Raw genomic sequence first — 26,517 nt, 5'->3', positions numbered from 1 at the left:
GTCTTCTCCTCCAGCAAGTACATCTCCTTCAGCCACTCCACCAGACTTCATTGGACTGACCACAGCTGCGTCCACTTCAGCGCCGGAAAAACCACGACCCACCACCACCCGCAACAGGCTCCTCGGAGGAACTGGAATAAAATCACCACCGACCAGCTCACCACCTCCCTCATCCAGAACCCTCCCGACAGCACAACAGACCCCGACAAAGCAGCCAGCAACCTCACACAGTGGATCACCAACTGTGCAGACGACCTCGCACCACTGAAGACTCCTCCCAGCAGACACAGCAGCACGAAAGCCTCTTGGTTCACCGACGAACTTAAGAACTCCAAGAAGAAATGCCGCACCCTCGAGAAAGCCTGGCGCAACAACCAGACCACAGATGGTGGGCCCAACATTATGGAACAAACTTCCTCTTCTGCTGAGACAGTGCTCGGACCACTTTGCCTTTAGAAAAAAACTGAAAACTTTCTTGTTTCAGGCCTAATCAGCTAGGCCTAGATTTAATCATATATTAATCTCTGTTCAGGATTAACTGCCCCTTTTTTTTGCCACTGTTGTTTCTGGAGCGCGAAGATACTCCTTCGGGAGTTTATTCAAGCGCGTTATAAACCCGCAAATAAATAAATAAATAAATAAACAGACAACATGACTGCCCTCAAGCACGCCACCCGCAAACACCACCAAATGATCCGCACCACCAAGAAGACAGCATTCAAAGAACGACTGGACAACAACGCCCACAACAGCAAGGAACTCTTCACCATCGTCAAAGAGCTCTCCAACATCAGCGCCGGAAACAACATCACTCCCTCGCAAGACCTCTGCGACTCTCTCGCCTCGTTCTTCCACCACAAGATCGCCAAAATACACAACAGCTTCGGTGCAACAACCACGCACCCAACCACCGAACCTACGCCCCCCTCCACCACCCTCTACGCCTGGACCCCGGTCAGCACTGAAGACACCACCCGCACAATGAACACCGTCCACTCCGGATCCCCAACCAACCCCTGCCCCCACCACGTCTTCAACAAGGCCGACTCCATCATCGCACCCCAACCCCGGGACATCATCAACGCCTCCTTCAACACCGCCACCTTCCCGGAAAACTGGAAGCACGCCGAGCTCAGCGCACTCCTGAAGAAACCAACAGCGGACCCCACCAACCTCAAGAACTTCCGCCCCATCTCGCTTCTTCCTTTTCCTGCCAAAGTCATCGAGAAAACTGTCAACAGACAGCTTGCCGCCTTCCTCGAGACAAACGGATCCCTCGACCACTCCCAATCCGGCTTCCGCGTCAACCACAGCACCAAGACCGCCCTCATCGCAGCCACTGACGACATCAGATCCCTGCTCGACACCGGGGAAACAGCGGCCCTCATCCTCCTGGACCTCTCCGCAGCGTTCAACACTGTCTGCCACCGCACCCTAGTGCAACGCCTCAGCAACATCGGAATCCAGGAGAAGGCACTGGAGTGGATCATCTCGTTCCTCGCCGGAAGAACCCAGAGAGTCCACCTCCCCCCGTTCAGATCCAAGACCACGGAAATCTGCGGCGTACCACAGGGATCATCAGTCAGCCCCACCCTCTTCAACGTCTACATCAGCCCCCTCGCAGCCATCGCACCCAAACACAACCTCAACATCCTCTCCTACGCCGACGACACACAGCTGATCCTCTCCCTCACCAAAGACCCAGCCACCGCCAGAGCCAGCCTACATCAAGGGATGAAAAAACGTCGCCGAGTGGATGAAGAACAGCCGCCTGAAACTGAACTCAGACAAGACGGAAGTTCTCATCCTAGGATTATCTCCCTCCACCTGGGACGACTCCTGGTGGCCCCCTGCCCTGGGCACCACTCCAAACGGACCACGCACGTAACCTGGGCTTCATCCTGGACTCCTCCCTCGCGATGACCCGACAAGTCAACGCTGTCTCATCATCCTGCTTCAACACCCTGCGCATGCTCCGAAAGATCTTCCGATGGATCCCCACCGAAACAAGGAAGACGGTCACCCAGGCACTCGTCACCAACCGACTGGACTACGGAAACACCCTCTACGCCGGAACCACAGCCAAACTTCAGAAAAGACTCCAACGCATCCAGAACGTCTCCGCACGACTCGTCCTGGACATCCCCTGACACAACCACATCTCCGGCCACCTGAGAGACCTGCACTGGCTCCCCGTCAGCAAGAGGATCACGTTCAGACTCCTCACCCACGCACACAAGGCTCCGCACGACCTGGGCCCCAAGTACCTCAACAACCGCCTGACCTTCTACACGCCCACCCGCCAGCTACGGTCGACCAGCCTCGCCCTCACCGCCGTTCCACGCATCCGCAGAGCCACCGCCGGCGGAAGATCCTTCTCCTACCTGGCAGCCAAGACATGGAACTCTCTCCCCATCCACCTCCGGCTAACCCAGGACCATCTCTCCTTCAGGAAGCAACTCAAGACCTGGCTTTTCGAGCAGTAACATACCCCTCCCCCCCCAGCGCCTTGAGACCCTTCCGGGTGAGTAGCGCGCCATACAAGTGTCATAATTGATTGATTGATTGAATGTGGCGGGATCTCCCCCCTGTCACACATACACCTACGGTTTAGAATTGAATGTAGGAGAGAGAAGATGCAGTGGATGGAAAATGGGGAAGGCGTACTACAAAATAGAAGGGGTTTGGAAGGGTTAAGGAGGAGTTTAAGAAGGGACATGCATCCCCCCACAAAACAATAATCACAACCCTAGCCACAAAATGCACTTTTAAAGTCACTACACTAAAATAGACTCAAAACAGTAGTATGTGTGGTGCAGCTCAAGGCTGGAGTATGTTCAGAAGCACACTTGGCCAACCACTGTTAACGTACCATCCTCTCATGGACAATAATGGAGACAGAGAAGTAAAATGGAACACAATGGTAAATAGTGTTTGAATAAATTAAATTATTTAGACCTTTAAAATGATATACTCATTTAATTCAATGTTAAAAATGATATATACATTAAAAAATAGATCCATTTTATATTTAAATATATAACAACCTTTTTAATTTTAAAATTAAATGTAACTATTTTAATTTGATTCATTCCAATTATATTCCATATGTAGCTTTTAGAAATGTTTACTACATAATAAATATAAATATTCTACGTTAGATGCTTTTAAAAAAAATAAATCTTTAAAACATAATTGTAATTTAATTTTAATATTTTTAAATGTATAATTCAAAATATTAGCGCTGTTGCACATTTGTATTTTGCTCAACTTTAAAAATATATATTATTATTTTACAATAATATTTGACATACAAATATATTTACTTTTTAAAAATGTAAATTAACTTTTTTTTAATTGTTCCCTATATTTTACCATAGGGAGACCTCTGCCCAATGAGAGACCGCCACCTAGATGTTAACAGTTACTAGTAGTTAGTTTGCCTCGTTAATTTGACTTCATACCCCTCTTTCAGGGGGTGAAAGACATCCATCCATGTCCACATTTACTCACATGTTAATTTACTTTTCTGAATAGGCCACAAGGTGTCTCTGATTTTGGTTTATTGAAAAACGACGTAGCGAAATAAGAGGTGGTTACTCAACAGATATAACCTGTTAATAGGTAGATGTTTGAACGCGATTCGTACAAATGTAATATTTTGCCTGCAAATTTATGAAGTTTGTTTATCAAACTTGCAAGCAGGAGAAATGTTATGGGAAAAGAAGAGACGTTTTACACTGATGGAGCAAGATTTTATACTTAAAGAGACTTGCTCGGACTCTTCTCTCTCAGAATAACATATAATGTATTAATCAACATGTTTGTCTTACTAATAATTACACCACATGACATTTCTAGTATCTAGGGGAAGCTTACCTATGTGCTTTTACCAACAGTAAATTGAGTCACTTAATATGGGCGCCGAAAACACAGGAACTGTACTGCGCATGTGTCTGCCACACTCACGTGGTGTGACGTATCTTTCGCTTGGTGGGAATTTCTTGCAGATGCACACTAGAATTAAGATACCCATTTCATGTTTCACATACTAGTGCACCTGCTTCTGCTCTAACTAAACTTTGTTCATTCTGCTTAACTATTAATGCTATAGTTAAAATAAAGTAATGGGAATAGAGTAGAGATAAGTGGTATACAGTGCATTCATTTATTCTTTGTTCTAAAATTGTTTCTCTTTAACTTTGCTGCTAGCTCGTGTTTGGGCCTGGAGAGTGAATGTAACTCCATATTGAAACCCTCATCGCGCATGTGCAGGAAGTTCAAGAGTTCTCAAGCAGTGGCATTGAAACCATGCCAGTTACAGTCTTGCCTGCGATGCGTCTGGGAATCTCACCCCATGAAATCTCTAGAGGAAGAGAAGAATATAAAGTGTTATAAATTGTACATCTTTTGCTACTATAATGCTGGGTGGAATAAAATCATGGGAAAGTAAATTATGGGCGGGAACGTGATCATTCTTAGTGAATGAAATGATCTCATACTGGTATGGTGTGATGACCTCTCCTCGCCTTTTGACCAATCAAATCAAGGGAATACATGAATTTGCAAAACTGGGGGGTGGTACATTGGTATAACTAAGGTAGGCTTAGTTAGTTAGATTGTCCGACTTGTCCGAATAGCTGACCTGTCACTGACCCAACGCACTCAATAGGTGATCGAGAGCAGAGGTACTGGCGGAGCACTCTGTCAGAAGAATCAATAAATTGCTGAGGGAGAAGAATCAATAACCCAATTAGGGTCCGACTGTTAGTCGCAGAGAGGGGTGTGACACTGGCGTTGCACTTAGCTGAGGGTACCTGTCCTGACCTGCATCTGTCCTGTCCCGATCCGCATTGGTCTGCACCTGTCTTGTACTGATCTGCACCTGTCCTGTGTTGTTGGCACCTGAATTATCGGGAGTCCTGTCCTTTATCCCAGCCCGTGGCCAGGGTTGGTCTTCACACCATTCTAGGTAAATATAAATCTGTGTGAGTATGTCATTGTATTGTTTCCCTTTCTCACCCTTCACAGGTATCAATGTCTAAAAGAAATCTCGCAATATTTCTACAATTCCTCATATTGATTATTATATTCTTGCTTGAAAACTCTCTTATTAAGCTTTTGTGGACTCGTGCAAATAAGAATTTACATAGATTAAGTGTTTAAACTTTTCCAGAGTCTGTGGTTATTTAGGAAGGTAAATGTTATTTTTTCTACCTATTATTCTAACACCTTTGATCCCTTAGGACTTAAATACAGGTGACAAGGATTGGTAAGTCAATGTGTATACGTACAAGTCCTAAAGTAAATTAAAATTCCTGATTGGCGAATGGTATAGGGCCGGATTACCTGTTCAAAGTGTGTATGTTTATGGGCCCAGGTGAGTATGGTAAATTGAGCAGGTAAATCCGCGCACCATCAGTATTTCTTTGGTAGCAGAGTAGTGGTTAGGGTTTAGTTAAGATAGGTAGTTAGTTATTTGTATTGATTATTGACTTTGTATTGATTTTATGTATTACCTTAACCCGTTCATATTGTTAAGTGTTTTGTCTGGAATCCCCGGGGGCATGGAATAGCAGGTGGTAAATGGAAGCCACACTGCGATGAGGTCACTTGCTTAGATGTAAAAGTGTGTAAAGTTAGGTAGAACTTGAAGCACTAATTAGGGATTTCTGTATAAATGTGTGAATAAATGATAGCAATGGGGTTCGCTGGTGAAACATTGGCCTTATATCACTTACAAAGGAAAAGCCTGAAGGAATAACAGGTTCTCTAATGCTTGCGTGAAGAGTAAGCGGAAGAGATTTACTCGTAGTGAGCGAAGAGTAAGCGGAAAGGATTTACTTCCTTTTTTATATTTTTTTATTTTTATTTTTATTGAGAGGTTTCAGGTATTTAAGGTAGAAAGAATTCATTACATATATCAATTCATTACATAATCATTACACAATCAGAATAAATAATCAGAATAAATAGAGACATAATCGGCAATACAAAGGCAGTAGAAAAAACAGTAGAAAAAAGCGGCTTGGCTAAAAGGAGAGACAAACTAGATTAAAACATGCATTATAATAGACAGAAGATGTATGAGAACCCGACCATCCTATACACATTCATCTTACATTTTCAGTGTCTAGATTCCCTCCATTTTCTAACTGGTGCCCATATATTCCTACCAGTTCCCGTTTTCTCTTCCCCTTAAAATCATATAAGCACTCCCTCAATATTATGCATTCCTAAAAACCTTGAGAACCATTGTTGGAAGGTGGGTGCTGAGGTATCTTTCCATCCAGCTGAAATTAATAGACGTAGTATAGCCGCAGATAAAAAAACTAGGGCTTCCGCCCCACCTTCTGCCTTCAGTTTTCCATCGATGCCCACTAAGATCACCGTAGGGGATAGAATGATGTTTTGTTCTAGCAACCCCTCCAAAAATATCTGTATCTCCTTGATAATTGGTGTTAAATTCGGGCAATTATAAAACATATGGAGTAAATCTGCTGGGCCCGAATTACACCTAGGGCATCTATCATCCCTTACTCCCCAGGCAAACAATTTTGATGGGGTAAAATACAAATTAAATAGTGTCTTGTAATGCTGAGCCCTTAAATTTGAGGAGCGAAAGATGTTTTTATTTAATACTATGGCTTGATCTAGGTCCACATCTGGGTCACCCAGTTTTTGAGCTATGGTGGTTTCTGTCTTTTCCATATCATCATCTAGCTCCTGCAGCAGATTATTGTAGCTTATTTTAATTTTACTACCTCCTTTTTTCAAATATTCCACTATTGGATAGCTCAACGAGGGAGAAAGCCTAGGCCTAAATGATCTGATTGTTTGCGCCAGTTGTGCATATAATAACTATTGACTAGATGGGACCCCAAATTTTTGTTGCAGTGTATTAAAGCCAAGAATCTCGTCACCTAATATAACATCACCTAAACACTTAACTCCCAGCTCCCTCCAGAGACGACTATTTATATTTTGGCCTAAATGGGCAAAGATGTTCGATTTCCATATGTCAATATTAGCATGAATTTTTGAATGTTTAAAAATTTCATTAACAACTTCCAAGTTCCCCATGCACCCATCAAAATCTTATATCTGGCTCTTTTGTAGTATCATCTTTCAACCTCACACATCAGCAATCCCACTGTCTTCCTTCCTACTAGAAGCTCAAAGATAGTGGGGAGAGCTTGAGCGTTGAGCGGGGATTCTGCTGTTCCTGAATCATATTGAAACAATAAATTCATTTGCACTAGCAAACATGACCAGTGATATAGTCTGATATTGGGCATCGCCAGGCCACCCCTCTCGAGTGGTAGAGACATACGTGCAATCGACCTTCTAACTTTCCCATACTGCCAAATAAATCGGATAAATGTTCTTTCGATCTTCCTAATTGTCCCCTCTTCCAAAAGCAATGGTATGGCATGGAAAAGGTAGAGCAGCTTAGGGAACATAGTCATTTTCAGAACATTTACCCTACCGATCAATGAAAGATGTAGCACGTCTATCCTCTTAAGCTCCTTTTCAATTGACTCTATCAATGGGAGATAATTATCCGAGATGATCTTATTAACATTGGCGTTCACCCGTATCCCCAGATACACTGCTGAGTCCACATATCTTTGATCCGATTTGATAATATTGTTCGTACAAATGATCTGTGTTTTTTCCTCATTCAGGCGATACCCTGACCGTGCCCCGAAATCCTTAGCCAATTGGCATATCTCAACCATTGCTTGTTGTGGGGCGGTTGTAATAATTGCCAGATCGTCGGCTTATGCCAGGAGTTTGGTAGTGTGGCCATTAAGTATCACCGGAATGATCTGATCCGACTTCAGGATTTTTTGGATTAGAGGATCTATATATAGCGAGAATAATATCGGGGAACAGGGGCAACCTTGACGGGTTCCCCTTCTGATTATTATCTTATCCGAACTTTGACCCATAACCATAACCCTCGCAATTGTCTTAATTGCCTTCAAGCTCTTCTTTCCAAATCCTCTTCAAGCCAAGATCCCCCATAAGCATTCCCAGGTCACACGGTCGAATGCTTTCTCAACATGGAGAAGGATCATGGCCATATCTTCTCCCTTGGCAGCATGGGCATCAAAGAGGGCTATAGCACGTCTTATATGGTCTGTGGTGCCACGACCTGGTACAAACCCATGTTGCCACGGGGAAACCAACCGACCAATGATCCCTCCCAGCCTCTTAGCCCAGACCTTGGAATATAGTTTTGTGTCTGAGTTGATAAGGGAAATCGGACGATATGATCCTGGATTATTCTTGGGTTTGCCCTTTTTGTGAAATATGACAATGTTAGTCTCCTTCCAAGTTTCCGGAATTGACCCTGAGCATACTATACCATTAAATAGATCCAGCAGAAATGGGGCAATTTCCTCCTCTAGACACTTATAAACTTCGAGGGGAATCCCATCAGGTCCCACGGCTTTACCAGCAGCTAGTTCCTGTAACGCTATCTTTACCTCCGTCAGAGTCAGATCACATTCCAATATTTCCCTACTTCTTTCATCTACTTTTGCGCCATCATCTTTAACCACTTGGACGCTAAGGGACTGAGGCCCCTATAATGAGATTTCCATTGAAATGAATGGGCAGTGCATGACAAGTTACCCTTGTCATTAGCATCCAAGTGGTTAAGAGTTGGGCTCTGTATTGGCCCCCCCACCTTCTTCATCATATAATTTTTGGTAGAAGGTCTGGAAAACTTTCAGAATCTCCTCCGGTTCGGTATATTCGGTCCCATTTTCTTGTATACTGGATATCAGATTATTAGATCTCTCCTGCCTAATCCGGAGTGCTAACACGCTTCCTGCCTGCTCCCCCGTCTCATATTGATTTGCCCTTGAGGAATGGTATTCCCTAGACTCCTTCTGTGCCGCTATCCCCTGGAGATCCGCTTTGATGGTAATAATTCTATTTAAACTTGCCTGACCATCAGCCCCCTGCCCAATCTCTGTAATATGTTGCGTTTCCACTATGCCCAACTCCCCAATCAGAGTTTCAGCCTTCAGCCTATCTTCCTTCCTCAATCTGGCTGAGCAATTTATTGTCTCCCCCCTCAGAGACGCCTTAAACGTATCCCAGACTGTATTGCGAGAGGCACTGTACCGATTCATCTCATAGAATTCTTTTTTCCATTGCCTTATATGTCTCACAAATCTATCATCAGCGAGAAGCTTTCTTTCAAATGACCAATTCGTTTGCCGCCTTTTTACATTATCTACCACACAGGTTAGAATCAGTGGATTATGGTCAGAGATATATTTAGGCAGTTTCGTTATTTTGACTTTACAGAGCTTATCTGAGGAGAGAAGGAAATAGTCCAGTTTAGAGTATTTCCGATGCGGGAAAGAGAAGTAGGTAAAGTCCGGTTCAGTAGGATATTTCGCATTCCACACATCTTCAAGCCCATGCGATCTCATAAGTGAAGTAAGCGCCCTGAACACTTTTGGCTTAGATCCTGCGTAGCTACCTATCCTGTTCCAATCGACCGAGACATTCATATCCCCACACATTATGATCGGCGATGGCCAGTCTACCAGTTCTTCCTCTAGGATATCAAAGACTTCCGGGTCATCAAAATTTGAGCCATACACAGTACACAATGTATAGCCAAGAGTCAATTCTGCTATTGCCCATCTTCCTGAGCTATCTACCTTCACTCTCTTTGCCCCTCCCAGATTTTGTTTGGCAAGGATAGCCACCCCCCTAACCATTGAGGTTTGTGATGAACAGGCCAGTATCTCGTAACCCCTTATATTTAATAGATTTTTATTCGCCCATGGCAGGTGCGTCCCTTTGCACACATAGAATGTCAAAATTGTTATATCTCGCGAAGTGACCCACTCTCTGACGCTTTCTCCAATCATTTAACCCAGCGACATTAATAGAACAGATTTTAATGTGTGACATAATCTAGTATTTTCTTTTCCAAATAGTATAGAAGACAAAATCTTGATTTATCAACTGACATTAATATTACTCTCTGACTGAGGCCAAAAACCTTTACATACCGAAACAACTCATTTTTTGCTTTTTGCTCCCTCCCCGTCCTCCCCCTCCCTTCCCACCAATCTCCCACCCACCCCCCACCCACCCCCAGCACCACCCACCACCTACACACCCACTCAAATGAGGCGCTCAGACCTGGTCTGTGCACGTGATGGAGAGTCGATTGAAGTGGTGGAGATGAAAGTTTCTCATAATCATTCAAAAAAAAAAATCCATGCCCTGGATAATAGACTGCCATTACTTAGTAACTTCGTAACCGAATACCTTAAGATAACCGCACACCACACTTCAAATAGCAATAGTACCATACAGGGGGCATAGTAGATTAACCTATTGGCCGTCTTATCAAGACTTATCGATATATCAGACCACATTATTATTCATCATGCTTAGGTCCCTTGAGAGTCCAGATATTCTTTAGCTTTCACCTCCGACGTCAAATACAATGTTCTGCCAGCATTAATTATTTGTAATTGCGCCGGATTGACCAAATAAGCCTGCATCTTTTTAGCTTCAAAAGGTAAAATCAGCTGTCTCAATCTCCAACGTCTCTCAACTGTTATATGGCAGAAGTCTGGTCTGACAAAAAACAATATCTCCCCAACTGTTTTTCTTGTGTCTGGTCTCGCTTTTTCCGATATTGCTTGTCTCAATAAAAAATTTCCCAAGAATATCAATATAGCTCTAGGCTTGTCCGCTTCCTTTGCATGTTTTTTTGGTTTAAACAGAGTGCGATGTGCTCGCTATATTTCCTCTGCCCAGTTCCAACCTGGTAGATCGACAAAAGCTTGCTCAAAAAGCCTAATAACAAAAGCTCTCATATCAGACCCTTCAGCCCCCTCCTGTATTCCTAGGACTTGAAAATTATTGTGCCTTTGCTGATTCTCCAAATCCTCCAGCTTCCATTGTATGTCCGTTATCTGGGCGCTTTGGTCATCCACCTTGGTAGTGGCTGCTGCCGACTCAGCCTCCGTTGAGACCACTCTTTCTTCTAAGTTTGATATTCGGTCGCCTAGGTTGACACACACTTTAGACAGTTTCCTTACAGCGCCTTGCATCTTTCTAATAGCTGCCTGCGCCTTACGGCTATCCTGGCGAGTCTCTTCTCTATGAGCAAGGATCTCCTTGTGTATCACCTCTAAAAGGGACATCTGTGCGGCATCCCCATGAGGGCTCCCAAGTAAAGGAGAATCTGACGAGTGATCCCAACTAAGCTACTGGATTTTAATCCCTGCAGGCGGTCTAGCTGTGGATACATAAGGGTCAGGAGGACCATGCTCAGGCTCACTTTCTGAATCCAGATTACTTCCTTCCTGTATTGAGCTATCATCCTCTGACCACTCGCCACCCTCTGAGACAGAAAAAAAGCATTCGCTTGGGGGCTTTTCCTTATCCTTATCCTTATCCTTATCCTTATCAGTTGGCTTTTCGTGGCCGGGATAGCTCACCAGATTATCTATATTGTCCGCAATACCCTCTTGATTAGCTGCAGATTTCATAACCATTGTCTCATTTGGGCTCAAAATTTCAGACTCCGTATTTTCACCAGCCTCTTCCTGAACCTCTATTGCTTCCTTTTTTGAGTCTGAGCCACTAGTCTTTGCTGCGCTATTGAGAGGTTCCACGCTTATTTCTGGCAAAATAGGGGGTATGACCGCTCCCCCCCTCCGCAATCGCTCCTGTTATGGCCTCTACAGCCTCCTTTTCCTGCCCCTTTTCCACATCCACAGCACCAGCTTTAAAGTTTTTCTCTTTACCCATTTTAGCTAGCATATCGATAATAGGGGTTGTTGCCAGCTTAACTTTACCCCCATGTTGATGTCTCCTTACCGGGGGCGTCTGCTTCGTCTGATGTATATCTTCTTCCTGCATCTCAGCTGCTGCTTCAGCAGCTGCTTTCTTTTCGCGGCGGCTTTTGATGCAGTATTCAATTTCGGCGCCATGACTCCTCCTCTCTGACTTTTGATCTTGCTCACACCCCGGCTTCGGTAGCCTCCTCTTGATGCAGGAACCTCCAGTCTGCCCCGATGGCTTCGCGGATTTCGTGCCTCCGTGCTATTCCCCTCCAGATAGACTTCGCTTTTCGCTGATGCAGGGATCGCTTGTCTGCTTTGCTGACTCCGCGAACTTCGGGGCTCCGAGCACCTCCCCTCTGCGTAGATTTTGCCTCTCACTGCTCTTACCGCTAACGTTAACTCCCGGAGCAGACGTCCAATGGAACCGCGGCAGGTAAGAGGCAGGAACATTAGTCGATCGCTGATCTCGCCGTCGTCCACCGTCTTCCACCGTCTTCCACCGTTATTCAACAATTAATTCATGAGCTCTTGTAAACAAGTTCCCGAAGTGTACTTTCGCTCAGCCGTGTTTCTGTGCCGTATTACGGTTCCCTTCGGCATTCGGCATTCGCGGTTGCAGCCAGGATTAGACGCTCATCCCCACCACCTCATCGCACACAGCCGTTCTACACGGCCGCCATCTTCCAGTAAAAGAAATGTATCTTTCCTTGGGAATTTAGTCAATTAAGCACAGTGGCGATTGTTTTCATGCTCTTAATTAATAAAAATTGCATTTGAAAGTGAAAGGAATTAGGTTTCGTATTACCTTGCAAAGGAGGGAGTCAGTCCAGGCCTGCGCTGACGTCACAAAGAGCCGCACTGGTATTGATTGAGACAGCAGGTGTGTAGCTGACGTAATAATTGTAAAGGAGGGTGAGACCAGGAGTGTGAGAACTAGTCTCACAGGAAAAGCTGTGCAACTATTGGTTGAAATGTATTTGAATTCTAATTGTTGATTGGTTCTTGAAAATAAGAAACGTGCTAGTATTGGAAGAGCATTTAAGTAAACAATTGATGTTAACTACAAAGTCAATTTTATTGGCACAAATTATATGTGGCATTTAGATTCAGCAGTTATAGGGAATCGTCCTGATAGTAAATATTTAGGATTTGCTGGAGAACAAAAGATTCGAGAAAGGCCTTATATTATGTAGGGAGAAAAGAGAACAATTTTGTTTTTCAAGACAATAAAGAATTAAAAAGGATAAAAATATTAAAACAAGAAAAGGGATTATTATTCCACCACCGAATACGCCCGTATCCTACATGATGGTAGAAAGAGGCTACCACACTTGTGTGTGTTTAGAAAAGTAGATGGAGTACACTAAGGAAGATGGCATTTTGGCATTTCCAGAAAATGGTACCTTTAATGATCGAATTTTGTACAATTTAGGAACTCGCATGAATGAATTAGATCCCAGTCCTAGATTAACCCAGTATGAAGCATTAGAGAAATGGAAACAGAGACTTTTGAGAGAGACAGACCCAGAAGTGACAGGAATTGGAGTAAATTCTATCCCAGATTTCGGAGAGAGACAAGAGATAAACAAATGAAGAAATGGAGACAGTCCATGTTAGTGGAAGGATTGTATCCTGTATTAACCCTAGAAGAGCCATCAGGAAGCAAAAGCACAGAAAAGACGAGAAATGTAATGACTAGTGGTGACTCAGAAGATGATTACCTAGAGGATTTGTCAATGAAAAATCCGCCCCCCCTATCATGAGGAAACAGTTAGAGTTAACCCAAGTACCCCGTTCTTGAAAAATACCTCTGATTCAGCAAGTTGTACATGAAATCTCATTAAAAAAAGTATTACATGAAAGGGAAGAAGAAGCAATAAATAAACAGAGAAGTGAGTTAATCCAGAAAATTACCTAGTTAATTGCTAGTCTTGAAGCCCTAACAATACTGGTAACCATAGGTCCTGGTGTTCCCTTGTATGGAAACAAACAACCCTGTCCTAAGACTCCTGTTTTGTATACACCTGCAGTGCAACCAAGAAAAGAACCCTTGATAATTGATGACCAGGCAAGTGAGTGCGAGTCAGTGATTTCCCTAATGTATTTACCTAATAGGGTTCGATCAGGAAAAACACTTCCGGAAACTCTAGAGAAGTACAGATAGAAACATCTACAGGAATGAGAAGTCCCACTGTAGTAACCCCAGAAGAAATAGAAAGATGGACCTGAGATATAGAAAAGCTAAAATCACAGCCAAAGGTTTTAGACATTTTTAAATTAAGAGTTAAATTAGAAGAAATGATTGCTTGGAATGTGGGTTTGGAACGACTGAACACATTCAATGATGAAGAGTTGTTATTTATATGTAGAAGCATTACACGAAATACAAAAACGTTTCATGAAAAATTAAGGAGTTTGGCCTCTGACATGGGAATCGATATTGATAAATCTAAAGTGTTACAGAAACCTTAGAGAGCTGAATTTTCTGACAAAGATTTAGAAAACTTGAATGTGTCTGGATGAAATTTACAAATAAAAGAATTATTGTTGTTGTTCAAAAATGGGGTGATTTAGACAGATGGAAAGCTAGATGGACAAAGAAAAAAGAGGAAGCTCAGGCAAATCGCACTACTTCCGAATATGTACTAAAAGAACCTGTGAAAGTGAAAAGGTTGTGCCCAATGAAAGAAGTGACAGGAGGAGATTATGTACATGTTCCTTGGTCCTGACAGGATATTTTGTCATTTACAAATGATTTCCCATAACTTCGAGGGAAACCTGTTGAATGGAACAGACAAGTCGAAAGGTTTGTAAAGGTCTCGAAAGTGTTGTTAAAAGATTTAGATGGTTTATTCGACATTGTTGTTCCTGCAGACTTGTGGACAGAATGTAAAATAACATTGGCCCAATGATGAGTACCTTAAAGACCCAAAGACAGGAGCCCCATCAGACGATGTTATGAAAAAGTACCATCAATTACTAACATATTTGAAAGGAAAGGCACCTCCAAAAGAGACAGATTGGACAAGAATAGACATAACTACCTAGAATAAAGATGAATCAGTCCATGCATATTACTACAGCCTTTTACAGGTATTCAAGCAGTACAGTGAGTTGGAAAATATTGATACAAAGGACATGACACAAGTTATTTATTGTTTTGTGTCCGGATTAAGGCCAAAAATCTCACAAATGATTAAAGATCATAAAATACGCTTGCAGGCAAAGTCTGTTGATGAAAGTCTAAAATATGGAAAGTATTGTGGGGATAAAATTTACAATAGACGAAATGGGTACAAGTAAAATTAGCAGAGCAACAGGAACTCTAATTGAATCAATTGAAAAATAATCAAAGTCAAGGAGAAGGAAGTGGAGGTAAACCAAGGGAAGAATGAACAGTGAAGAGGCAAAGGAAAAGTTTCCTTGTCACAGGTACGGAAAATTGGGGCATTGGAAGAACGAGTGTAAGGCTGTACAAAGTAATAATGTTCAAAATAGAAAAAGGTATCAAGGAAACAGCAGCAACAGGTAATACAAAACCAGTTACCCCTTGCCCCTATGTCAGATTCTGGGAGTCAAGCAAAATACAGTCTGGATACCACAACTTGGGAGGGAAGTGGTAGAAAAAAAGCAGAGACACCACAGTTTGTTTAGCAAGATACATTTTTCGAAGAAGATAGTTTTTGACGGTGCCTGAGAGGGGAGGAAGAGGAATGCATACTTGGCGCATCCTTGCCGGTAGTTCAGACAGGTTCATATATTGAAGGAAAAGTTGAGGGAAATAATGTTAACTTTTTGTTGGACACTGGTGCTTCCCGTTCTACTGTGAGAACAGCAGATGTTCCAAACCTACCCCTCTCAGAAGAAGCGATCCAAGTAGTTAGCGTTTCTAATAAACAAATTAGGACCCCTGTTACAGAACCCATGGGAGTGAGAATTGGCAACTTTAAAGAAATGCATAAGTTTGTTGTTTGTGATTCCAGTCCAGTAAATCTCTTAGGTAGGGACCTACTGTGCAAAATGAACTGCACAATCTTTTGCACCCCAAGTGGTGTTGAAATTCAGGCCCCAGACAAAGATGGAATTTATAAATTAATGTTAGCCAAGCAGGAAACTGAAATCAAAAAGTTGACTATGAAAGATTTACCAGAAGAGCTGCAAAATACCGTAAATCCTCATGTGTGGGATTTTACTGAAAAAGAAGTAGGATTAATGGCAATTGTCGATCCCATAAAAGTGATAGTGAAAGAAGGTGCAGTTTACCCAAATATTCGACAGTACAAAATGAGCCCAGAAATAAAAGAAGGTGTTGCAGCAGAAATAGTGCTTGGTTGAGCAAGGCATTTTAAAAGAAATAATGAGCAGTCCATGGAATTCTCCTATAATTGGCATAAAGAAACCGAGCAGAAAATATAGGGCCGTACAAGTCCTTCGAAAAATAAATAACATTTTTGTCCCATGTTTTCCAGGTGTGCCAAATCCTGCAGTGATTCTGTATCAGATACCGTGGGGAGCCAGATGGTTCACTGTAATTGATTTATGCCATGCCTTTTTCTCCATTCCATTGCATTCAGGCAGTACATTTTTATTGTCGTTCAAGTTTGACGAGCATGTCTATGTCTGGAATTGTATTCCTCAAGGGGACAAAGAAAGTCCATCGATTTTTAATCAGATTTTGAAAAAATGTCTTGAATCTCTGGTACTGCCCGAACAATCTGCCCTGGTGCAGTATATAGACAACCTGTTGGTGGCGTCTAAGACTCAAAATGACTGCGTTATTGACACAATTCCATTACTGAATCATTTGGCCGAAGGTGGACAAAAGGTGTCACCTGAGAAGCTACAATTTTGTACCAGTTCAGTAAAATATCTGGGGCACCAGATAGAAAGAGGGGAAAGAAGAGTAAGATCAGAAAGAATCAAAATAATTAGAAATATGAATCTGCCTCAAACACAAAAAGAGATCAGGATGTTTCTCAGAGTGGTAGGTTACTGCAGACAGTGGATTGTGGGATTTGCCGTCCTAGCAAAGCCATTGATACAGATGACAAAGAAACGAGCAAAGGACCCAGTAGAATGGGATGAAGAGAGCATGACTGCTTTCCCAAAATTGCCCAACTGTTTCTGTTCAGCTCCAGCATTAGGAATGCCTGACTATTCAAAAGGATTTGCACTGTTCTGTGATGCACGAGACAATTGTGCACTTTCAGTTCCGATCCAGACTCATGGCCTGATGCGAAGCCCTTGGGCATATATTTCTGCTACACTGAATCCTGTGTAAGAACAACAGGAGAAAACCCATAGACCTTGTTGGGATGGGAGATATCGTGTAAGCAAAAACAATTCCCAACAGGTATTATGTGAAGACAGTTTTAGAAATGTATGCAATATGCATTACAAGAAAGGAAGAACCAAGGAGTCAATTGATTTTTAAAGAAGGTGGTATTATTTACCAAGAAGCAAAGGGGGGATATTTCACATGACAATACAGTTAAAGCAGCACTGTACAGAACGGATCATGTGACAACCCAGTGACACTTGGTGCAAGGTGCTATATACAATTTGTGATGGTGAATGTGCAAGTGCTAAAAACAGCAGCGTAGTCGACGCATGAATCAAAGTATTTACATCAAATAATGGCTCCACAGAACAAATTGTAATCACTCAAAATACAATTATTTATGTAGAAGCACAAAATGTGATATGCGTCGCTGTAAGGGGGTGCCCGAGGGGCCCCCTGGAGTTCATGTAACCTGTGACCCCCCCCTCTTCTTTCCACAGCCCACACCGGAGCAACCCTCGTGGCACAGAGTTGAAGAACGCTATAGCTGTGATGAGGAGGACCTGGACGGCGGCCCCTTTAACTGGATACACGGAACTGAGGAGGAGTGGCCGGACTCCGCCTTAAAAGAGGAGGCTGCGCCCGACCAGGTGTGTCTATACACCGGAGGAGCGGTCATCAGGAGGAGCGGTGCGGCGTGGAGCAGAGAAGAAGAAGACGGAGAGTGGTGGGAGGACGATTCGTTGGAGTGGAGACTGCAGCGACAGAACCTACAGGACGATTCGACGGAGGAAGAGGAGACGCCCCAAGGGTTCCAGCGTCTGCGAGAGGGACCACAGCGCCAGGCGGCATCTCTAGACAGCAGGCAGGAGTCGGAAGCGGAGCAGGAGGCGATCCCTGGTGTCAGCGTACCTGGAGAGGAGGAGCCGCCGGTGAGAACAGAGGAAGCCGCCGGAGCGGACGTGGATGAGGTCGTTGGAGAGAGAGCTGAGGAAGTCATCGGCGCGAGACCAGAGGAAGCTGACGGTGGAAGACGGGAGGAAGCAGCGGAGCCCGGAGGCCACCGACATCGCGATTCGCCCAGCCACTCCCCCGGAGGGGCGTGGCTTCGCGAGGTACGTTCCCGTATAGCGGGCTGGGTGGGGAGGAGAACGCGGCGCTAGCGGTCTTCACCCCTGCACTAATCACAAGGCGTTTGCACCTTTGAATCACATCCCCACCTATTCACGAGCCTCTTACCCTGTATTAGTCCCGACCGTTTGTTTGGTGCACATGTCGACCCCTACTTCACGTCACCCCGGGTGATTGGGCATACAACTGAAAGGCCGTGATTCTAACGTGCTTTTCCTGTTTCTTTCTAAAATACCGACGGTGAGGAGGACAAGACGGAGCCTGACGGGGGAGAACGAAGACGGACACTAAAGAAAAGAAGGGAAGAAGGTGTTCTTTCCAAGAGCCGAGCAGAAAGGAGTCGTTCCCCAAGAACGTCTGGTGTAAGACTGAGGAGTACCGATCAGCTCTTGTTAAAAATAAAACCACTACCTGTTGTAACTAAGACACGTCTCTTGCCTCTCCCTGCTGCCCCAGTTACAGTCGCATAATTCAAGCTGTCGACGGCGTTTCGATCCCCTTTAGTCGGGATCGTCATCAGGACAGGGTTGTCAATGGAAACAGTGAGTTATACCCAGGTAACTGAGCGAGGGTATAGGAAGTCCGGGTGGTCGCTCATTGGTCGAGGACTGATCGCTGAGTTATATCCGATCAGCGGGCGGGACTTGCTGTGCCTGACTAACGATCAGTCCTCGACCAATGAGCGACCACCCGGACTTCCTATACCCTCGCTCAGTTACCTGGGTATACGACGCATATCACATTTTGTGCTTCTACATAAATAATTGTATTTTGAGTGATTACAATTTGTTCTGTGGAGCCATTATTTGATGTAAATACTTTGATTCATGCGTCGACTACGCTGCTCTTTTTAGCACTTGCACATTCACCATCACCAATTGTATATAGCACCTTGCACCAAGTGTCACTGGGTTGTCACATGATCCGTTCTGTACAGTGCTGCTTTAACTGTATTGTCATGTGAAATATCCCCCCTTTGCTTCTTGGTAAATAATACCACCTTCTTTAAAAATCAATTGACTCCTTGGTTCTTCCTTTCTTGTAATGCATATTGCATACATTTCTAAAACTGTCTTCACATAATACCTGTTGGGAATTGTTTTTGCTTACACACTGAATCCTGTGGCATCTGCTTTACTGGGATGTCTGAAAGCGGTAGCCAAAATGAGTCCATCATTATGGGACATCCTGTAACTGTGTATGTTCCACATGCAGTTGTGATTCTATTGACAAGAAAACACACTCAGTATCTGACTCCTAGTCGGCTAAGTATGAACGAGTCATTTTAGGTGCAGAAAATGTGACAATTGCCAGATATACTGCCCATAACCCAGCAACACTGTTACCTGATTCAGATTTTGAAGAGGTAAAATAAGAAGTCGGACATGATTGTGTCGACCTCACAGAATACAGTACTAAACCACGCCCAGACATACAGGAAAAACCCCTTTTAAATTCAGAGTATAAGTTATTTGTACATTGCTCTTGCATGCAACACAAGGAAGGAGGATTGAGCAGTGCTTATGCTGTGTGCACATTAGGTGGCATAGTCAAAGCATCCTATTTACCTGGGGTCAAGTCTGCACAAGTAGCCAAATTGATTGCTTTAATAAAAGCTTGCAAAATTGGGATAAACTGGAAAGTGGCCATATACACTGATAGCCTGTAAGGTAAGGGGTTGTGCATGACTTTGGCCACTTTTGGATGCAAAGGGAGTTTATGACTTCTTCATGTACTCCTATTAAAAATGGACATTATTTGAAAGAATTGCTTGAAGCGATTCAATTACCAAAAGCAGTGGCTGTGGTCAAATGTGCTGCTCACCAATCTGGAAACGACAGAGTGACAGCAGGTAATCGTTATGCTGACCAAGTAGCCCAACATTGTGCTAAACACAGAATGGCTATACACAAGAAAATAGATGCATGTGGAAACAGCTGCCAACTTATGTTGCTTGAAGGTGTGAGAACGTGGGAAGAAGTGAGAGACTTTCAAAATGAAGCAGAACCAAAAGAAAAGGAAGAGTGGGAAAGGATAGGCTGTCAAAGGAGGGTTGGAGATGGTGTTATTGTTTACTTGGATGGTAGACCTGTGTTACCAAACTGTATGCTTGCTCCTATGGCTAGGATGTACCATGGAGACACCCACATAGGTAGAGATGTAATGATCCTATTGTTCAGGCAAACTTGGTTTAATGCGAGGTTCAGGAACATAGCGGAGAGTCTTTGCCAGAGGTGCCTAATTTGTCATCAAATTAATCCTGGTAGAAAAACTGTAGTTTGCCCTGGGAAAATTAGAAAGGCCACAACTTGATTTCATTCAACTGCCCCCTTGTCTAGGATTTGAATATGTCCTTGTCTTTGTCTGCCTATTTTCAAAATTGAGGGAAGCCTACCCTAGCCTAACTGTAGCCAAACTATTGTTATGAGAGCTCACTCCTAGGTTTGGTTTTCCAGTAACGATTGAATCAGATCAAGGGTCTCATTTTAATAATGAATTAATTTGTCTGATCTGTGAAGAATTCAAAATTGAGCAAAAGCTGCACTGTACATACCGCCCAAAGGCGTCTGGAGTGATAGAACAACTGAATGGCACAATCAAGTCAAGACTGGGAAGGATTTATGAATCTACCCGATTGGAGTGGCCTGATGATTTTTCCTCTTGTTCTGATGGTACTCAGAAGCCCTCCAGACAAGAACACAGGCTTGAGTCCCCATGAGATACTCATGGGAAGAGCAATGATTCAAGCGTGGGTACCAGGACACAAGCTGATAAATATAACTGATGATTTAGTGCTAGAGTACTGCAAAGTACTGGCTGATCAAGTACATTCTATCTCTCACCAGGTTGGAGAAGATGCTGTTGCCAGACAATCAACTCCAGTACATGATCTGAATCCAGGTGACTGGGTAGTGATAAAGGAACACACCCGAGGATCTTGCCTAGCTCCGCGGTGGGGAAAGCCACAGCAAGTAATATTGCTTACCACCACAGCTGTAAAGTGCAAGGGAATTCCAAACTGGATCCATGCTAGTCATACTAAAAGAGTGACAGAACCTGATGAAGTAGAAGCAGAAGGTTGTACAGCTAAAGGGTCCCAAGAAATCGATCCTGAAGTAGCTAATGAGGAACAACTGAGCACCAGTCAGGATGAATGGACTCCAGTAGTCGACATGCCTGAAGAAATCATAAGAACCAGAAGTCAAACCTATTTAGATAGACAGAGTGGTAGTGAGGATGAGTCAGGAATAGAAGAACGCACTCAGATTACAGAAATCAAAGCCAATAGTAATTCTGAGGAGAATCAGATAAGGAAAGATCAATATACTCAGACATCTGAAATACCAACCAGAACTCCTGAGTCTGAGGAGGGACAGACAGGTATTCAGGCGAAAGCTCAGGCGGAAGACAATCAAGAAATCAAAAGACCTGAGCAGGACCAGATAGGTGTAGAAAAACGTGTTCAGGAAGAAGAAGGCAAACCAAATCAAAGTCAAAGTCAAATTCAGCAAACTCCTGAACTAGGTCAGATTAGTCTTGAAGAACGCATCTAGGCAGAACTGACAAAAATAAGCCCTGGACAAGGTCAGATAGAAAGGAATTTAGAAGACGACATTGAACAAGATGTGCCACAACTGGATGAAAATAAAAGAGCATCTGAAGAAAATCAAAGCACAGTGCCAGCTAAAAGGCTCAGAAAGGGAGATAAGTGGCCTGGGTTTATTACAAGACTGACATTTTGCCTTAAACCAATAAATGAATAACCAGAACAAGTAAATGAAATATCAAGCCAAGCTGGACCATCCACAGAGAAACCAGGAAGGAGAAGTCCACGATTGAAAAGACTGAATAATAAATTCAAAGGCCCTGAATGGACCTATGTCATCCTTGAAGATTTCTAAAAATTTGAAATAAGTGATGAAAGTGATCGCAAATTAATTTTGATCAGATTGATGAAGAAGTGAGACCAACCTGAAAGAGAAATTTCACAGGTTAAAAGTCTGTGTAAAAGTTACAAAGAGGGGTTAAGTCTCCTTAATCAAAATGGCTGATTATAATGTTGGTGGAAACCCAAAAAGAATTTGTATAACAACATGCTGTAGAATATGAACATGTTGTATAGTGATTGTACTTGTAGTATGGATAGGACTGACGATAGCTATACCTTACATAATGAGTGAAAATAGACAAAATGGCACTAGCTCACATGAAGAAATAGACACACATGATAAGGTAGATGGCATTAAACAAAGTAGAGTAGAATTAGAAAAACCATATGAGATGGAATTACATTGTAGTAGAATTCAAAATAAAATAGTTCTAAATGTATTTGCTAAATTGTTAGTACATTATGTAAAAACAATGGAAATTAGTGATTGTTATGTTTGTATGAAGTTACCAACGTCAGTAGCAGAAGGGGTGACTTATCACCACTTATCATTAACAAATGGTATTTCATCTAGTATTATAACTAGTTTGTTTTATAGAACTGGAAAATTACAATATTATTATTCTAACATAGATGTACATTTTTCTGAGATCCCTATATGTAGACACATGAACCCTGTCCTTAGTGCTAAACATGCACAGTTCTTTGGTGAATTTTTCCTAACAATGAAAGAAATAGATGTAGCTGAACCACATAACAAAAATCAAACATGTAAATTATATGAGCAAGAAAAAGTGTTTTTGAATTTAGTGGAGAAGACAGGATTTCCATAGAAAGGCCAAAGAAACAAAACCTAAAATACCCAAAATGGGCTGAAAGGGAAGATTTTGTGGCAAATGGCAAAACTCAGGCTGCTATGTCTCTGCATTTTGAAAAGAAAGGGAAAATCTGTCTTCAAAGGTTAAAAACAGAATATAATAATATATTTATTGGATCCAGTGAATGTGAACAACATTTTCTGATAATTGGGGGTTGGGGCTTCAAAGATGGAACTGAACAAGTATTTCCGGGAATTTATTATATGTGTGGGAACAAGGCGTATTTTAAATTGCCTGATCATTGGTATGGGAGTTGCTATTTTGGAATAGTATCCCCAAAGATATACCATGTAAAAAGAATCACTGGAAGCAATGAAGACAATAATGAACTTACACGATATAAAATAGCTAGTTTTGCGGAAATTGTAGGTGACATATTTAGTACATTGATACCTTCAGTGGGGGTAATTCTGAATACTCAAAGAATTTGTAAATTGTCCACAGTGATGCATCGTTTATAGACTGACACTGCTGGCGGATTTTTACTGATCAATACAGAAATGGTTTTGATCAGATCAATGGTTTTACAAAATCGGCTTGCTCTTGATATATTATTGGCAAAAGAAGGTGGAGTCTGTAGAATGTTGAAAGCGCAACATTGTTGCACTTACATATCTGACAAAAGTATTGAAATTGGAAGGTATTTCAAAAATATTACTCATTTGGAAGAAGAATTGAAACCATTGGAAGTTGATAGTGCATGGAAGAGACTAACTGATGGTCTCTCCTCTATAGGTAATTGGTTTGCTAACGTAGGAAAAAGTATTATAGGTAGAATACTGATGCCAATGATGGGAATAGCCCTACTGATTCTTGGGATAATAATGTGGTGCAAGTGTTGCAGAAACAAAAAGACATTTAAAGAAAACAAGAAAGGAAACAAAAGCAATTTTGAAGAACTTGAGCTTGAAGAGTTTAATGGGAATTTATATAAGAAAATGAAAAACTTCCAAATGAATAACGAGAAAAGACCTAATAGAATCTTTGAAGAAATAGAACTGTGAAAATGTTAAAAGTTGGCATCTGTAATTACTGATGATATAAAATATCATCAAAGAGGGGATTGATGGAGCAAGGTTTCATACGTAAAGAGACTTGCTCGGACTCAACCCTTTCAGAATAACATATAATGTATTAATCAACATGTTTGTCTTAATAATTATTGCACCACACGACAGTTCTAGTATCTAGGGGAAGCTTACCTATGTGCTTTTACTAACAGTAACTCGAGTGACCTAATATGGCCGCCGAAAACGCGGGAACTGTACTGCGCATGCGTCTGCCACACTCACGTGGTGTGACATATCTTTCGCTTGGTGGGAAATTCTTGCAGCTGCGCACTAGAATTAAGATGGCCGTTCCATGTTTCACATACTAATGCACCTGCTTCTGCTCTAACTAAACTTTGTATGTTCTGCTGAACTATTGATGATATAGTTAAAATAGAGTAATGGGAATAGAGTAGAGATAAGTGGTATGCAGCGAATTCATTTATTCTTTGTTCTAAAATTGTTTCTCTTTAACTTTGCTGCTAGCTCGTGTTTGGGCCTGGAGAGTGAATGTAACTCCATATTGAAAGCCTTATCGCGCATGTGCAGGAAGTTCAAGAATTCTCAAGCAGTGGCATTGAAACCATGCCAGTGACAGTCTTGCCTGCGATGCCCCTGGGAACCTCACCCCATGAACTCTCCAGAGGCAAAGAATAATATAAAATGTTATAAATTGTATATCTTTTGCTACAATAATGCTGGGTGTAATAAAAACATGGGAAAGTAAATTGTGGGCGAGAACGTGATAATTATTAGTGAATTAAATGATCTCATACTGGTATGATGTGATGACCTCTCCTCGCCTTTTGACCAATCAAATCAAGGGAATACATGAATTTACAACACCAGGGGGTGGTACATTGCCCTGGAAAACAGTATAACTAACGTAGGCTTAGCTAGTTAGATTGTCCGACTTGTCCGAATAGCTGACCTGTCACTGACCCAACGCACTCAATAGGAGATCGAGAGCAGAGTTGCTGGCGGAGCGCTCTGTCAGAAGAATCGATAAATTGCTGTGGGAGAAGAATAGATAACCCAATCAGGGTCCGACTGTTAGCCGCAGAGAGGGGTGTGACGCTGGCGTTGCACTTGGCTGAGGGTACCTGTCCTGACCTGAATCTGTCCTGTCCTGATCCGCATTGGTCTGCACCTGTCTTGCACTGATCTGCACCTGTCCTGTCCTGTTGGCACCTGAATTATCGGGAGCCCTGTCCTTTATCCCAGCCCGTGGCCAGGGTGGGTCTTCACACCATTCTAGGTAAATATAAATCTGTGTGGGTATTTCATTGTATTGTTTCCCTTTCTCACCTTTCCCAGGTAGAAATCTCACAATATGGAGTGGAGGAGTGTGGCTCAATGGTTAGAGCGGCAGACCTTGATGCAGAGTTCTGGCCAGGGACCAAGGTTCGATTCCCACCTCGGCGGGTCTCTGGCTCATAAATTCCGCTGACTGGATATTCTCGCCTCAGTGCCTATTCTAATCATGGGTCCCACGCTGCAACTCTGGGCAATAGCTTGCTTAGCCTCCACAACGGCCCCCTACAGCGCTGGGGATGCCTGGTTGCACCCCGGGGATGCCCAGGAGTGGACATTTCACGGGGAAAAGCCAGGACGGGTTCCCTAGCGGTATGAGTACAGCGCCAGGACACACTGCTTGCCGGGGTATCAGTGCGCTTTACAAATACATTTACATTTACAATATTTCTACAGTTCCTCATATTGATTATTATATTCTTGCTTGAAAACTCTCTCATTAAGCTTTTGTGGACTCGTGCAAATAAGAATTTAAATAGATTAAGTGTTTAAACTTTTCCTGAGTCTGTGGTTATTTATGAGGGTAAATGTTATTTTTCTACCTATTATTCTAACACCTTTGATCCCTTAGGACTTAAATACAGGTGACAAGGATTGGTAAGCGAATGTGTATAGGTACAAGTCCTAAAGTAAATTAAAATTCCTGATTGGCGAATGGTATAAGGCTGGATTACCTGTTCAAAGTGTGTATGTTTATGGGGCCAGGTGAGTATGGTAAATTGAGCAGGTAACTCTGCGCGCCATCAACACTAATGTTTCTTGTTCATCAACTTCACAAGCTGAAGAAATGTTGTGCGATAAGAAGTGACTTTTTCCAACAAAAACGTTTTTGGCAAGGGAAATTTACCATAAATATTAGGTTTTTGCATAATTTCTGGCATGCAGCCATTTTATGAGAGTTGTATCCTGTTGTTTTTTTATCTTCATGCACTCCTTGTTTGTGGCTGCAACAGCTGTAAAATGGTCCTGGGCAGCTTTGGTTAAACTAACACCTTAGCTCAACTGATGATTTTATACAAGTAACAGATAACTATCCACTATATCGACAAAATATGGGGAGTTTAAACTTTTGAACCTTAGTTACAATTTACGATGTCAGCAATAGAGTAACGACTCATATACTTACGTCTTATGT

At 42.7% G+C, this 26,517-nt stretch overlaps 1 protein-coding gene across 2 annotated transcripts in view; it reads right to left on the bottom strand.

The window, feature by feature from the left end:
• The window catches only part of LOC147690098 (sodium/potassium/calcium exchanger 4-like), a 558,445-nt gene that overhangs the window by 187,435 nt on the left and 344,493 nt on the right, over positions 1–26,517 (bottom strand). The window lies entirely within an intron of this gene.

The sequence above is a fragment of the Lissotriton vulgaris genome, chromosome 9 (assembly GCF_964263255.1).
Source record: "Lissotriton vulgaris chromosome 9, aLisVul1.2, whole genome shotgun sequence".
Classification (NCBI taxonomy): Eukaryota; Metazoa; Chordata; class Amphibia; order Caudata; family Salamandridae; genus Lissotriton; species Lissotriton vulgaris.
The sequence above is the reverse complement of the archived record's forward strand: the minus strand, read 5'-3'. Positions and strand labels throughout refer to the sequence as shown.